The 16,601-nt window shown below is 39.5% G+C and overlaps 1 long non-coding RNA gene across 3 annotated transcripts in view; it reads left to right on the forward strand.

Annotated features, from left to right (window-relative positions):
* The window catches only part of LOC140621788 (uncharacterized), a 51,287-nt gene that overhangs the window by 19,829 nt on the left and 14,857 nt on the right, over window positions 1-16,601 (forward strand). The window lies entirely within an intron of this gene.

A 16,601-nucleotide genomic window follows, 5' to 3' on the forward strand; every position in this document is an offset into this window, starting at 1 on the left:
TATTGAAAGCAAAAATATACCTGGAGAAGCTGTGTAGAGTGGAATTTTTTGGTGTTTTGTCTGTTTGTTTTGAGGGAGTTAAAGTGAAGGAGATGATGTAGATTCCTGAGGGGAAGAATTTTAAGGAAAGAGTCAGGTTAGTTAAGGGGATTTTTGAGAAGTTTTGTTGTGTCATGTATAACATAATCCCCATTATTTATCGATGCCTTCAAAGTTTGAATTGTTTTGTAATAAGACCACACATGTGAGATTGGTCTCAAGTAAGTCCCTGGGTGAGAGCAGAGCCAGCTCAAAGAAGCTCCATCACATTTGGGTTAAAAGACAGGCTCCAAGAATTTGAGTGGCCAAGTCTCACTTTTGGTAAGTAGGGGAGCTGGGAAGAGAATTCAGCCTCATTCCACTCCTACACCCACCTTCTTCCCTCGTGTCACCCTGAAGGGGTCAGACCAGGGAGAATAGGAACCCTATTAGAAAGGAAGAATGCTTCATTTAGATCCACTTGTTTTTTAGTGAATTCATGCTGTGTCTTATTTTCACCACTTTTAAAAAGATTCACAAACCATTTGTCTAATTTTCCATTCCAGAGTTTTGCCAAGGAAAAAAATGTGTTCACAGGCTGATAGTTTCTTCTTTTAGAAAATGAGGACATTTGTCCATCTCCAGTCTTCTGGCACTTTTCCTGTTCCCAACAAAGTTACCACCACATTTCAAATTTTCTTAGTACACCAGAGAGGTGAAGTTACACTAAAGAGCTGGATGCTTTCTCACATCCTCACCTGCCTTTCATGTGTAGCTCTTAGCTTTTCTAATTTGAGGATAATTCTTTGTGATGGAAAATGAAAGCAAAGTAGGAACTGATGAATTCTTTTTCCTCATTCATCTGTTATCATTACACCTTCTGTTCATTGTTCTTCTTGCTGAGGACATCAATTTTCCTGACACTGCCTTTATGTATTGGTGCTCCTTTTTTTAAATTTTTTTTAAGATTTTATTTATTCATAGAGACGCCGAGAGAGAGAGGGGCAGAGACACAGGCAGAGGGAGAAGCAGGCACCATGCAGAGAGCCTGACGTGGGACTTGATCCAGGATCTCCAGGATCATGCCCTGGGCTGCAGGCGGCGCTAAACCACTGCGCCACCGGGGCTGACCTATTGGTGCTCTTAAATACTAATATTACAAGGTAGTATTTTTGGATTAATTTATTAAAACATATCATAGACAGTTTGGTACAAAATCTTGCTTTTAAAATTATTTTGCCTATCTCACAGCATTTTATTTTATTATTTTTAAAAAATATTTATTATTTATTTATTCATGAGAGACACACAAAGAGGCAGAGACACAGGCAGAGGAAGAAGCAGGCTCTATGCAGGGAGCCCAATGTGGGACCTGATCCCAGGACTCCAGGATGCCCTGGGCCGAAGGCAGACACTAAACCGCTGAGCCACCCAGGGATCCCCTTAAAGCATTTTAGAGCTGTTCTGCTGCATAAAAAATAGTAGCTACAAAATATCCTATTTACAATGTTTCTTGTAAAATATAAAGTTTCAGGAAGTAATTCAACAACTTTATTGATGAAACAAAGACCTTTTTTTCCAGCTTCATTGAGATATCAGTGACATACGACATTGGGTAAGTTTAAACTATACACATATATTGCAAAAATGATAACTGCCAAAGAATTAGCTAACACCTCCATCCTGTCACATAATTACCATTTCTTTTTCTGTGGTGAGAATATTTAAGATCTACTCTTTTTTTTTTTTTAAATATTTTATTTATTTGTTCATGACAGACACACACAGAGAGAGAGGCAGAGACACAGACAGAGGGAGAAGCAGGGAGCCTGACATGGGACACGATCCTGGGTCTCCAGGATCAGGCCCTGGGCTGAAGGCAGCGCTAAACTGCTGGGCCACTGGGGCTGCCCAAGATCTACTCTTTTAGCAATTTTCAAATATATAATATTGTATTATTAGCTGTAATCACCATTCTATACATTAGATCCCTAGAAATTAGCCATCTTATTACTGGAAGTTTATACCCTTTGACCAATATCTCCCCATTTCCTCCACCCACCTCCAGCCTCTAGCAACCACCACTCTATTCTATCTTTATCTGACTTCAGCTTTTTTAGATTAAAAAAAAAATCTAAAGGATTTTTTGGAGGACTTTTCATCTTTTAATTTTTTTAAAAGATTTTATTTATTCATTCACAGAGACAGAGAGAGAGAGAGAGAGAGAGAGAGGCAGAGACACAGGCAGAGAGAGAAGCAGGCTCCATGCAGGGAGCCCGACACAGGACTCGATCCCAGGTCTCCAGGATCACACCCTGGGCTGCAGGCGGCTAAACTACTGTGCCACTGGGGCTGCCCTGGAGGACCTATCAAATGGTGGGAATAGAAATTGAGTTCTAGCTCTCAGAGAGTACAAAATGATAATGCAAGAAAAAAAGATACTATATTAATAAATAGAAATTTTGTTTATACCATCTTCCTCCTTCCAAGTTATTCATTCTCTCTGTTCATAAACTAGCCTTATATTTTAACACTCGATTTGAATTTCCATAGATTTCCTGTTTAAAAAAAAAGATATTTGCCATAATTTTGTATTTCCCCAAGTAGCTAGCAAGAAATCCTCTTAAAAGTAAGTGGTTAAAATGCTACATTCAGTTGCTTCATTTATGTGTTTTCAAACCTCAAAAGATGTGACTCAGAGCTGACTCTTTGGGTGGGCATCCTAGAATTCAGCCACGCAAAGTTTATGCTTGGCATTTTCAGTATTTCATCTCTTCACTGCTCTTCCTAAATTCTCTTAATGTGACAAGATTTTTAGTTCACTTCAACGAGCTGTTCTAGAACACCTGCCACATGGAGTACTTGTCCTTTGCATTGGATTACAACTATGAGTCAGTCTCTGTAAGACACAGCCTCGTTGGGAAGACAACCATGTCAATAAAATAACGGCGTGTGATGTGTAAAACAATTGAAGCATGTGCAAGGCTATGAAATAGTGCAGAGGAGGAAATTCTCACTGCAAGGTTTGGGAAAGTGTCTCAGCACCAGTGAGTGATGCAGTCACCGGATATGAAAGGATGAACAGGTTCTCGAGAAGTCAAAGTGGGAATAATATTCCAGACAGCAGAAACACTATGTACAAGAATGTGATGTGTATGGGGAACAAAGATGTGACCATTGTTCTGGTGCATGTGTAAGTCAAGTGTGTGGTCCAGATCATGAGGCCATGTGGGCCATGTAAATGAATTTGAACTTTGTCCTGGCTACTGAGGGTTTTGAGTGGGGAAATGACCTGGTCAGAAAAGATCTTTGAAGATTATCTTGGCAACAATTTGGATGATGACTTGGAGAGGGCTAGATTGGAGGCAGGATCACCAATTAGGCTAATTTTATTAGCCTTCCCCTAATCTAAGTATTGGTACTGAAGCAGAGATTCTGCCCAAATTTAAGCTGACTAGGAGGTTACATTAACCCGGTGACCTGGTGATAGTTTGGATGTGGGAAAGAAAGTTGATAAAATGGCTCCTAGATTTCTGTGGTTTGGCTCACTCCTTAAGACTTCCAAACTAAGATCCCTGCTTCAACTCTTCCCACTCTACTGTCTCACATAGCAGTCTGGGTGATATTTCCCTTTTGACTTTTTGCTTTGTAAAATTTCAATTGAAAGAATAGTATAGGGGGAACCTGGGTGGCTCAGTCGGTTAAGCGTTTGACTCTAGATTTCAGCCCAGGTCATGATCTCAAGGTCGTGAGATTGAGCCCCATGTGGGCTCTGCACTGAGTGTGGAGTCTGCCCAGGGTTCTCTCTCTCCCTCTCTTCTGCCCTTCCCCTGCTCTCTCTCTCTCTTTCTAAAAAAAAAAAAAAATAGTGTAATGAACACCCACATAGCTTTCATCTGGATGTACCAATTGCTAACATTTTACCACATACTCCCTCCTTCTCTCGCCCCTTAGACCTCTCTCCCTTTGTCTCTCTGCAGTGGATTTGTGTTGTATCAATTTATTGAAGCTGGAACCACATTTTCCAGATTTTACCCTCTTAAAAGTCTGCCACAGTTCATGGATCTGGTGTAAGATGTGAGATACGCAGGTTAGAGATAGAGGTCTTTATTTCTCATGGCATAAGCAGTCAGCATGAGCTTCATGTTCATACATGTTGAACATGTATGAACATGAAGCTGTTGCCCTCATGCCCACCCCCACCAAGCCCTGCAGGGGCAACATGAAGGTGGACTCAGGTGGGTGCTACATATGTCATAGGTTTGTGTCACAGCTAAGGGACTTTCAGTTTAGGAAAACTCCCAGTCTTTTATAATGAGCAGCAAGCAAACCTGCCCAACCTTTGCCTTGGAAATGTCATTATTACATTATTGTCTTACATTGGAGAGCAAGTAAATGTAACTTCTGTTCCAGAGGGAGACACTACCTCTTTCTTTCAAGGCTGTTCACTAGACGAATATCTCTTAAAAGATATTCCCAGGCATTCCCATGGCTCAGATTTTTAAGCATCTGCCATGATGATGCTCAGGTTATGATCTCAGGGTCATGTTGGGCTCCCTGCTCAGTGGGTAGTCTGTTTCTCCCTTTCTGTCTGCCTGCCACTCCCCCAAAATAAATAAATAAATAAGAAATAAATGATATTCCCAAATAAAGTCTGACACTGCCTTTGCTCTAAAAATGTATAGAAAAGTGAGAGGGATGCCTGGGTGGCTCAGCAGTTGAGCATCTGCCTTTGGCTCAGGGCGTGATCCTGGGGTCCTGGGATCGAGTCCCACATCGGGCTCCCTGCAGGGAGCCTGCTTCTCCCTCTGCCTATGTCTCTGCCTCTCTGTGTGTGTGTCTCTCATGAATAAATAAATAAATTCTTTAAAAAAAAAAGTGAGAGAACTATGGAGAATAGTTGCCCAACACATAGTTCCAGGGCCATGAGGGATTTCTTCGCATGAGATTTAGAAAGCAGAAGGGAAGTAGCAGCTATTTTCTTCCTATACTTGTAATGTCAGTGCAGAGCACCAGCAAGTGTTACAGTTGTTTCTTATCTGCTGGTGTGGACAGTACAGCAACTCTAGCTCCTGCCAGATCTCCTCCTGCAGCTTCTTTGCCTCCTGGGGAGGGTACCTGAATAGCTCTTAGATAAAAGGCACCAGCTGGATTCCTTGCATGCACCCCCATCATTAAAATTGGAAGCTTGAAGGCGATAAAAGTCCTACTTAAGTTCCAGTCCATCTTATTGGCATCCAGCTCAACCTTACAAATTTCAGTTTGTTCTTGCCTCCCCCACTTCACATCCATTTTCCTTTCCTGAGTACTTGCCCTGTGGACTACAGGCTCTAGAACCAGTCATACCAACAACAGTCATATAGACCAATCAAGATAGTGTGGTACCAACATAAAATCAATAAATAGATCAATGGAACAAAATAGCCCCTTAATAGATCCACACTTATAAGATCAGTTTTTTTTTTTTTTGATGTCCCAAGTGTCCCAGATCAGTTTATTTTTGACAAGAGCATCAAAGTAATGGAATGGGGAAACAAAACTCTTTCAACAGTGTTGAAATAACATAGGTTATCCAAAATTGTTTTATTTTAGTTTCTAACATTTCCATATAAATTTAAAAACAAGCTTGTCTATTTCTCCAAAGAGTTTTCAGACACTTAGATTAAGATTGCATTGATTCTATAGACCAATTTAGGTACAACTGATCTCTTAATAATTTTGAATCTTTCAATTCATGAATATGATATATTTTTCTGTTATTTAGATCTTTAATTTCTCCCAGTCATGCTTTACTTTTCTTCAGTGAAGAAGTCTTAGACACCTTTTGTTAAATTATTTCTAATTATGTTATTTTTAAATACTATCATAAATAGCATTAAAATTTTTTTATTTTCCAGTAGTTTGTTGCTGGCATATTGACATACAAGTGATTCTCTAACCCTGATTCCCTGCGAAATTTGTTCTTAATTACAGCACTTTTGGGATCTCTGGGTGGCTCAGCGGTTTAGCACCTGCCTTTGGCCCAGGGCGTGATCCTGGAGTCCCGGATTGATTCCCGCATCAGGCTCCCTGCATGGAGCCTGCTTCTCCTTCAGCCTGTGCCTCTCATGAATAAATAAGTAAAATCTTAAAAAAATATATATAGCACTTTTTTTTCTAATTTTCTATGTAAGCAATCAATAATGTGATCTGTCAATAGAGACACTTTTATTCTTCCTTTTTAATTTCTGTATCTTTTTTTCTTGCCTTATTGCATCAGCTAAGACCTCTGATACAATAATACTAGATATGTTGAATGTGGATATCCTATCTTTATGCCCAGTCTTAGAGGGAAAGCATTCCTTTGTCCATCAAGAAGTGATATTATCTGCAGTTTTTGTACATGTTTCTACACAGACTAAGAAAATTTCTATTTTTAAAAAATATTTATTCGTGAGAGACACAGAGAGAGGCAGAGACATAGGCAGAGGGAGAAGCAGGCTCCCCCCAGGGAGCCTGATGTAGAACTCGATCCCTGAACCCCAGGATCACGCCCTAAGCTGAAAGCAGAGCTCAACTGCTGAGCCATCCAGGTGTCCCAGAACATTTCTATTTTTAATTTGATAAGAGAATTTATGTCATGAATGGTTATTTTATCAAATGCTTTTTCTGTGTTGATAGGAGATATATAACTATATAAATTTATATATCTATACCTAGCCGTTCTCCCCTGCTGCTCTCTTGCTACATATGTATGTGTGTGTAGTGCTATATAGTTCAGTGTAACAAAAAAATATATAGCTTTATAGATCTAGATAGCTAGATGTAAATGTATCTGAACCCCCCTTTATGTACAGCTGTACCTGTACCTCTCCAATGCCTTCCCCCTGAGATTTTAGCCAACCCAAGGTGCCACAGAGTGTTATGTCTGCCTTCTCAGTTCAGCAGGATCTCTATGCTCTTTGCAAATTCAAACTCTCTGCACTATAGTTAGGAAATTTTCCCTATGCAGAGAGCTGATCAATCATGAGACTCACTTCATGAGTTTTCTTTCTCTCAGAAACTGCAGTCTACGCTGTTAATTGTACACTGTCTGAAAATAGTTGCTGAATATGTTTAACGCAGGTTTACAGTTGATTATTCCACTATGTGAAATTCAAACACAGCAAAATTTTCAAAAGTGGTTTTCTCTTTCTCTTAATTAAGGAATAACAGGTTTCTTATTTTTTCTTATTTCCAATATTTCTGTATTTTCCAAATTGCTTCAATGACAAAATTTTCCCTGTGTTCAGGAAAACACTATGGTTTTAAATATATGTATGTTTATTTTGGCACAACTATACTCATTTTGATTCTACCCTGGGGTGAACACACTGTACTTTGAAGGCCAACATTAGACCCTGGAATGAAATTGAAAAGATTGTTAGCTAGGAGAACAGTAGAAAACAAATATTGCACCAAGGAATTGGGACATGCTGTTTCTCTTTTAGCATCATGTCTGGTCAGGTAGGAATAAGGGTAAAGGTGAAAGTGTGTTAAATGAGTTTGTCTCTATTTTATTTGCAAGGGTGAATAGCTTAATGGATATTGGGTAGATAATTGGAAATGTCTGCCATGAACTCTAACAATTGAGACCTAAGATATCATCTAGTTTAGGGGCACCTGGCTGGCTTTGTCTGCAGAGCATGTAACTCTTAATCTCAGAGTTGAGTCTGAACCCCATGTTGAGTGTAGATTACTTAAAAAACAAATTTAAAAAATCACCCAGTTCATAGTCATTTTGCAAATAAGTAATTTGCAAGGCCTTAAGAAGTTAATTAGTTTGCTTTAGTAATATAGCTTGTTAATGATAAATTGGAGTAGAAAGAATATGGGCTTTTGAGATCTGTTTCTTTTTTTAAGATTTTATTTATTCATGAGAGACAGAGAGAGAGAGAGAGAGGCAGAGACACAGGCAGAGGGAGAAGCAGGCTGCATGCAGGGAGCCCAATGTGGGACTCGATCCGGGGACTCTGGGATCATGCCCTGAGCTGAAGGCAGCCGCTCAACTGCGGAGTCATCCAGGCATCCCTAATATCGGTTTCTATTTCTAGAATCATATTCTGCTCCTTTGGAGCAAGTTATTTAACCTCTCTAAGTCTCAGTTTCTTTGCTCTAAAATAATAGTAATCTTACCTACCTCAGTTGATTATTGTGAAAATTAAATGTACAAACAACTAATTCCAAATAAATGGTTAGTACTCGATGAATATTATCTCCATATTCTTTCCAGTTATTTGTAGAGTAAAGACACTGTCTACAATAACTCATTTAGAGATTGTACAGTCTACTTCTTTGAAGAAAGAAATTTATAAGACTCAAACAACGAATACTAAAACAATATGCTCATTATAGAACAATTATGCTGTAAACATTTTAAAGAGTATGCAGGACAAAGAAACATATTTTAATTTGTATATGTTGATAATACCTGTGATTTTATGTATCTACTCGACTGGGCCATGGGGTGCCTAGGTATTTGGCCAAACATTATTTTGGGTGTATCTGTGAAGGTGTTTCTGATGAGATTAACATTTTTTTTAAAGATTTATGTATTTATTCATGAGAGACAGAGAGAGAGGCAGAGACCTAGGCAGAGCCCAATGCGGGACTCCGTTCCCGGACTCCAGGATCATGATCTGAGAAGAAGGCAGACGTGCAACCGCTGAGCCACCCAGGGTCCCGAGATTAAAATTTGCATCAGTGGACTAAGTAAAGCACATCCCCCTAAACGTGGATGTGCCTCAACCAAACAGTTGAAGGGTTTGAATAAAACACAAAGGCTAATCTTCCCTCAAGTAAAGGAGAATTTTTTCTGTTTGGACTCAAACGGAAACACCAACTCTTCCTGGAGTCTCGAGCCTGTCAGGCTTTGAATTGGAATTGAAAATTGGTTTTCCTAGTTCTCAGGCTTTGAATTTGGACTGGAATTGTACCATCAGCTCTTCTCCATCTCCAGATGCCAACTTACCCTGCAGATCCAGGGACTTGTCAGCTTCCATAATTTCATGAGCAAATTGCTTATAATAAATCTCTTTATAAATATAAATATATAGGGGCACCTGGGTGGCTTAGTCATGACCCCTGGGGTTTTGGGATCAAGCCTTTCACCAGGCTCCCTGCTCAGCAGGGAGTCTGCTTCTCCCTCTCCCTTTGCCCTTCCTCTGCTTGTGTGTTTTCTCTCTCAAATAAATTTTTAAAAATCTTTTTAAAATGTCATTAAAAAAATAAAGATATGTAGAAACAGAACCATTGTGATATGTGTATATGTAGATACATAAAAACATAGACATGTATATAATTATATATATGTCTATATATATCTATATTTGCATCTGTATATCTAGAGAACCCTCATACAATACATAGAGAATACACATTCACATACTTATTCCTCATGTTTTCATAATAGTCAACAAGTGAGAATCCATTTCAGGGAATGCTTATCCAGCCACAGGAAATTGGGAAATACTGGACAACAGTTAACTTCTCACAAATGATAAATTGCGTAAGGAATATATTTGCTTCTCTGAGAGAACAGCTCTTCTCCCAAAGAACATGGCCAGTTGTAGGAGAAATAGAGGTGACTTAGGAGCAGCAGAACCAAAGAAGACATGTCAGTCAAATCCTTTCAAAACCCATGTCAAGGGATGCCTGGGTGGCTCAGCGGTTGGGTGGTTGAACGGTTGAGCGTCTGCCCTCAGCTTAGGGCATGATCCCAGAGTTCCTGGGATCTAGTCCCACGTTGGGCTCCCTGCAGGGAGCCTGCTTCTCCTTCTGCCTGTGTCTCTGCCTTCTCTCTGTGTCTCTCATGAATAAATAAAATCTTTAAAAAAATTTCAAAATCCAAAAAGGATATCTTGAGCAACTCTTCTGTAATATTTCCTGTTCATGGTGCCTTCAAGCATTTTTGCAATTCTCTATTTATGGTATCTTTTTAGAGTCCTGGCAATATCATGAATCAAATTTTTGTGATTTGTTTCCTTACCTGTTGGTGACTGATGGCAGTTAAATGGGGAATGCATTAAGTAGGATACATTTTTCTAATCCTTTCACATATTTGGACTAAGTGCTATTATCAACTCATTAAAGAAATGTTTTTTGGTCCTTACTTTTAAGTCTCTAAAATGAAAATATTATTAATATATTTAACAAATAAGTAGAACTATGAAAAGTAACAGTATCATTTTACTTTTCAGAATGGAAATGGTGCAAATACAAAATGTTACTGCAAACACTAGAAGGCACTATTTCTCTACTGAGGCAGAAAATGAATATAACACAAATGTCTTGTATCCTGAACTCCTCCTTTTGCCCAGTATCTATTAAAGAACAAAAAGTACAGCATAACAAATTTAGAAATATGCATTTCTACAATGTACTAAGCAGTGTAAAAAAAGGGAAAAGGAGAACTGGTGAGATAAAGGACACAATGAAAAATGTAAATTCAATAAAAAGACAAAAACCTGCAAAATGCGATAAAGGAGAAAAGGGCTAATGAGAAGAAAATGAGGTCAAAGCAAGTTTTATTATTTTTTTATATAACATAATATATGGGAACTGTTTTCCATGTCATAGCTCTCCATCATGTTATGTTGAAAAATGCTAATTTATAATTAATCAGTGGCTCTGTAGGAACACACTGGCTCCTCTTTCCAATTTTAGCCATCCTGTTTCTCTCAACTGTACCTTATAGGAAAGAAAGTGGAAAGGCATCAGAATCCATAACGAAGGGGATCCCTGAGTGGCTCAGCGGTTTAGTGCCTGCCTTTGGCCCAGGGCGTGATCCTGGAGTCCCCCGATCCTGGAGTCCTGGGATCCTGGAGTCCCGGGATCAAGTCCAGGGATCGAGTCCTGAGTCGGGCTTCCGGCATGGAGCCTGCTTCTCCCTCCTTTTGTGTCTCTGCCTCTCTCTCTCTCTCTCTCTCTCTCTCAAATAAATAAATAAATCTTTTAAAAATATATTTTAAAAAAAGAATCCATAATGAAGGAGGACAAAGGGGAGGGGTTTGGAGTTACCATGGAAATGCAAATACTGTTTGATAGTACTGGCTGGTAGGAAGAGTAGACAAATGTCCTACTTATCCCTCACTAAATGATTGTGTCTGAACACTTGGTTGAGACTTACAAAGGGATTGAAAGGAGTCTGAATGCCAGAGAACAAGACTGGCCTGGACTCTGGTTAGAAGCTCTCCTTCTTTTTTTTTAAGTTTTTTTTTTTTTTTTTTTTTTTTTTTATGGAAACTAACTCTACACCCGGCAAGGCATACCAACTCACAACCTGGGTCACATGTTCTACCAAATTAGCCAGCCAGCCCCTAGAGGCTTTTCTTTTCTTAAACTTTTGGGACTTTAGGTTCCACAATAGCTAAGATTCATTTGTTCTTGTTTTTTATTTTGTTTTCTTTTTCTCTCTCTCTGAAAGAATGCTTCCTGAACCTTTTAGTTCTTGGCAACTGAAGGCAACCAGGAGAAGGTGACATGGAGCTAGCTGCTTAGGATTCGATCTAGTTTTAAAGAGGAATCTTTTTTTTTTTTTTAAGATTTATTTATTTATTCATTCAGAGAGAGAGAGAGAGAGAGGCAGAGACACAGGCAGAGGGAGAAGGAGGCTCCATGCAGGGAGCCCGACGTGGGACTCGATCCCAGGTCTCCAGGATCACACCCCGGGCTGCAGGTGGCGCTAAACCGCTGCACCACCGGGGCTGCCCTTAAAGAGGAATCTTGAGTGGCACCTGGGTGGCTCAGTTGGTTGGTATCTGCCTTCTGCTCAGGTCATGATATAGGGTCCTGGGATGGAGGCCCCTGTTGTGCTCTCTGCCCAGTGGGGAGCCTGCTTCTCCCTCTACTTGCCACCCCTCCTGCTTGTGCTCTCTCTCTGTCAAATAAATAAAATCTAAAAAAAAAAAAAAAAAAAAGAGGGATCTTAGTCTATCTTTGAAATTGATTTAGGAAGCAGGAATTAAAGATCACATATTGTCCAAATCAAATATTGTACACTTACGAATGTAGACTCTGAAGAAGTTTTACTAAGTGCAGACAAGGAATTTGAGGACAAGGAAATCAAAGGGACTCACTTAGCAAATTGAGGATTAGACTGGAGATTAAAACATCCGGCCAAGCAATTTCTCAATAATCAATCCTCTATTAAGCTACGAATTCTCAGAGAATCATGTGGTACATGTTTTACATCTTACTTGTCTTTGTACCCAGAATGCCTGCCATATAGCAGGCACTCAATAAATAGTATTTGAGTGAATAAACATGAAAATATTCTCCTGGAGTTATGCATTTAAGCTATCAACTTGTTTGTTTTTCTCTGATTTTTTTTTAAGTTCATTTATGTAATCTCTAAATTTTTTTTTTTTTTTTTTTATGATAGAGAGAGAGAGAGAGAGAGGCAGAGACATAGGCAGAGGGAGAAGCAGGCTCCATGCACCGGGAGCCCGACGTGGGATTCGATCCCGGGTCTCCAGGATCACGCCCTGAGCCAAAGGCAGGCACCAAACAGCTGCGCCACGCAGGGATCCCCATTTATGTAATCTCTATACCCAATGCGGGTCTAGAACTCATGACCCAAAATCAAGAATCACATGCTCTTCTGACTGAGCCAACCAGATACCCTTTCCCTGATCTTTTCCATTCTTGCTTTCATTAGACCATGCCCTAATGATGGAAAGTATCAACAATTTCCTTCTCTCTTTTTTTTAAGAATTTATTTATTTATTCACAGAGACCCAAAGAGAGAGAGAGACAGAGACATAGGCAGAGGGAGAAGCAGGCTCCGCGCGGATAGCCCAACATGGGACTCAATCCTGGGTCTCCAGGATAAGGCCCTGGGCGGAAAGCGGCGCTAAACCACTGCGCCACCGGGGCTGCCAATCCTTCTTATCTCTTATCAGGAGGAGTGTCTGAGTCTAAAGAACACAACTGAGGCTGGTGCCAGTCTCTGAGTTAAAGAGAAGGAAGACTTTAAAAGCCACTAATTTTGTAATGGCTCAAGCTACTTGGAGGAGTAGGAAAGAAACCACTGGGAACTTATTAGCACAACAGGGAATCTTGATGACAGAGGGCACATTCTTTCTTCAGTATGAATTTAGACTTTGATATCTTCAAGATAAATCATTAATGCAAGGTCCTGGGAGATATACTTACCTCCAAATGACCAAAAGGACTGGCAGTGTTGCTGCTCATCTAGTTGAAGTTCAGAAAATTACTTGAGACCAGAATCACTAAGAGTGGGTACCCACTGATGAAAAATTCTTACTCACCAGAAGATTAGTATTAATAAGCAATATAGTTAGACTTCTTATAGTGATTTGAGCTGACTTCTCTTAGAGTCTCTTTTTGAAACAGTATGGCCTAGACTGTAGGGAGATGGTAGGAGAAAGGTCCAGAGAAGAAATCTTTTCCTATTGAAAGAGAAGGGCCAGGTTTTTTTCCAAGGATAGTGTGGGGTTGTAGGATTATCTTGAAGAGGAGATGTTTGGAGCAGAGGCAAGGGCAAGAGCCTGGACTGTCCTGTTAGGAATGGAGGGAACAGCCCCATGAGGGCTCCCTCCCAATGAAGTCTTTGGGTGCTTTTCCTTCTGAGATATAAAGGAAAATTCAAGTTAGTTGATATGTTAACTCTTGTCTCTTGCATATTATAGTTCTCCTTTATAAATAATTATTTTTCTATTCCAGCACAATCTGTTGTGTTAATCTGTGGAGGCTCAATGTACAGGGTGGTAAGGAGGGAAAGGCTCCTCCATCATTGTTCTTTTAAGCACCCCAGTAGAGAAAGATTATAAGCTTATCAGATAGACCCTGGCTGTTGGCTGAAGGCCTTTGTTCTTTGCCATATGGACCTCCTCTCATGAAATGGCAACTGGCTTTCCCATGATGAGTGATACAAGAAAAACCAATACAGAAGCTAACCTCTATGACCTAACCTTGGACTGACATATCATCATTTCTACCATAATCTAGTGCTCACATAAACCAATCCTGATTGAGTATGGGAAGGCATCACAGAAGGGAGTAAGTACCAGAAGATAGGAAGGATCATTGGGGACTATCACAGAATTTGGCTACCACAGATGAAATTTCTAAATGTATTTAATCACAAAACCCTTTCTTTGATATTTTCCTGAAACTATTGTATGGAACGCATTTAGGAAATATTGTTATAGGCAATGAAATCCATTCGAATCCTGCAAAGTTATAGCATCAATCTTGTCTATGTTTTATTTTTAAAAATCTGTTTTCATTCTATGTTTTAAAAAGTTACTATAAGAAAGAAACACGTCGAATGAATTGAAAGAAGAGGAAAGATTAAAAGTAGAGAGACTCCAGTTAGGAAGCATTGCAATATTGTAGGTCAGAGGTAATGGCCATGGGGGATGACAACAGGGAATGAAAAAGAGGAGCTAAGGTGAGATAGATTATGGAGTCAGAAACAACAGAGCAATTTGATTGTGAAAGAGGGAGGCATCTCCAGTGACTTTGATTTCTAGTTTAAGTGAGTGTGTATATGATGATTCCATTAACCAACAATGAGTATATGAACTAGAATGCTTTTGGCTACAAGCAACATAAGCCCTTAAACAGGCTGGAATAATAAGGATAGTATTGGGCTCACAATCAGAAATCCAGAAGTGGGATGGGCTTTTAGGGTTAAACTAAAGTACCTCCAGTTCCATTTCCCTTCTCTTGCTCTGTCCTCTTTCTTGTGACAACCTCTTCCTTAGGCTAGTTTTTATGATTCCTGCAAATTTTCTGGCCTCATACCTGCATAAGACGTTTGATAGGGTTTGGGGCATGCTACCACCAAATATGCCACTTTGGCATCTTGATTCTTTTGAATTAAAGTTACTTAAGAAAGAAACAGTGCACGAAAGGCACTCTAACCTTCTGTCCACCTCAAGACAGAAAATAAATTCCCTATGTGAAGTGTGCCCTCCTTGCTCCTGGAGGGAAGAAGGCATCCTTATTGCCAGAGATAAGAAATTCGGGGCTGAGAAGGCTTTATAAACAAACTTAGTTACGCACTCACTCTTCATGAGTAGTGCATACAAACCTCTTCAAGTATTTTACTATCCCATGCCCAAACTTGTCTTGTCAGTTCTTCACAAATTTATTTTCTTTTTTTCTTTTTATTATTTTAAGATTTTATTTATTTATTCATGAGAGACACACACAGAGAGGCAGAGACACAGGCAGAGGGAGAAGCAGGCTCCATGCAGGGAGCCCAACGTGGGACTCAATCCCGGGTCTCCAGGATCAGGCCCTGGGCCGAAGGCGGCGCCAAACTGCTGAGCCACCCAGGCTGCCCACAAATTTATTTTCTATTTGTCTAATAGGTATAAAAACTGTCTGCTTTGTCACTTCTTTGAGCTTTATGAGCTCCCATTAGTATGAAATTAGATTTTTCTCCTGCTAATCTGTCTCATGTCAATTTTATTATTTTACCAGCTGAAGAATGTAGATAGGAAGAAAAAACAAGTTTTCCTCCCTTACACTATATTGAGGAAGAAAGAGGCCATCTCTCCATGTGGTGCTCTCCATTTATTTGCTTGTCAATGCCTAGATTGAGTCTCAATGCCCAGCACTAAATCAGTCTGAGACCTAAAAGAATGCTTTGTGCTCATTTAAACCAGTAACCAGCAAGAGAGGTAGACAGAATTCTTGGCCCAGTGAAGCCTAGCTCTGGACCTGGGATGTGATGCATGTAAGGAGATAACCACAAAGTCCACTGGAATGAATCCAGCAGGCAGTTGGAAATGTGATTCCACAGCACAAAGAGGTAGAGATATGGGAGTCATTTGCATTGACGTTAATTTGAAGACTTGGAAGAATTGAGATCATTTAGGGTGACCGTGTATAGTGAGAACAAGAGAACATTGAGGAGGAGTTACATTAAAGGGTCAATGCTGAGTGACGGGAGCCAGCAAAAGAAAGTGAGGGGTGGCCAGAGTCAGGTATTTGTGGAGTCAAGATAGTAACAGCTTCTCTGTAGCCATGGGATGAATATTTTAAAAGGAATTCATTTTTCATTTGTTTTTTTCTCTCTCCCACTCAGTGTAGTTCTTCATAGGCAAATGCCCTGTCATCTATTTCTTTTCTCTCTTACAATGTCCATCAAAGTCTTATAAATAGTAAATGCTCAGTAATTAGTATATGTGCTGCTGAAGCGAGCACATCAAATGCTCAGTAATTATCTGTTGATTGTTTATGGTGGGAAATTTGGCTAATAAAGCACATTGTATGAATGTATACGGAAAAGTGTAACTAACTAAAAGCAAGAACACTTGAAGAACTATGATCTTAGTTAAATTCAAGTGTGGGTGTCATATCTCACAAAAATTTTTTTAAACTAAAAGTTATTTTTGTGCTAGTAAAACCACTGGAAGCATCTCCTGAATACACTGGGGACTTTAGAAATGTTGTTTCTAAATGTAATAAAATGGTTAATATAACAAAAATGGTTAAAATGTAAAATTTCAATTAAATGTATTAGATGCCTATCTGTTAAATTTGAAAACATCTACCTTACATAATGTCAATTCAGTGGTTCTCTTGTT

Source organism: Canis lupus, chromosome 2, assembly GCF_048164855.1.
Source record: "Canis lupus baileyi chromosome 2, mCanLup2.hap1, whole genome shotgun sequence".
NCBI lineage: Eukaryota > Metazoa > Chordata > Mammalia > Carnivora > Canidae > Canis > Canis lupus.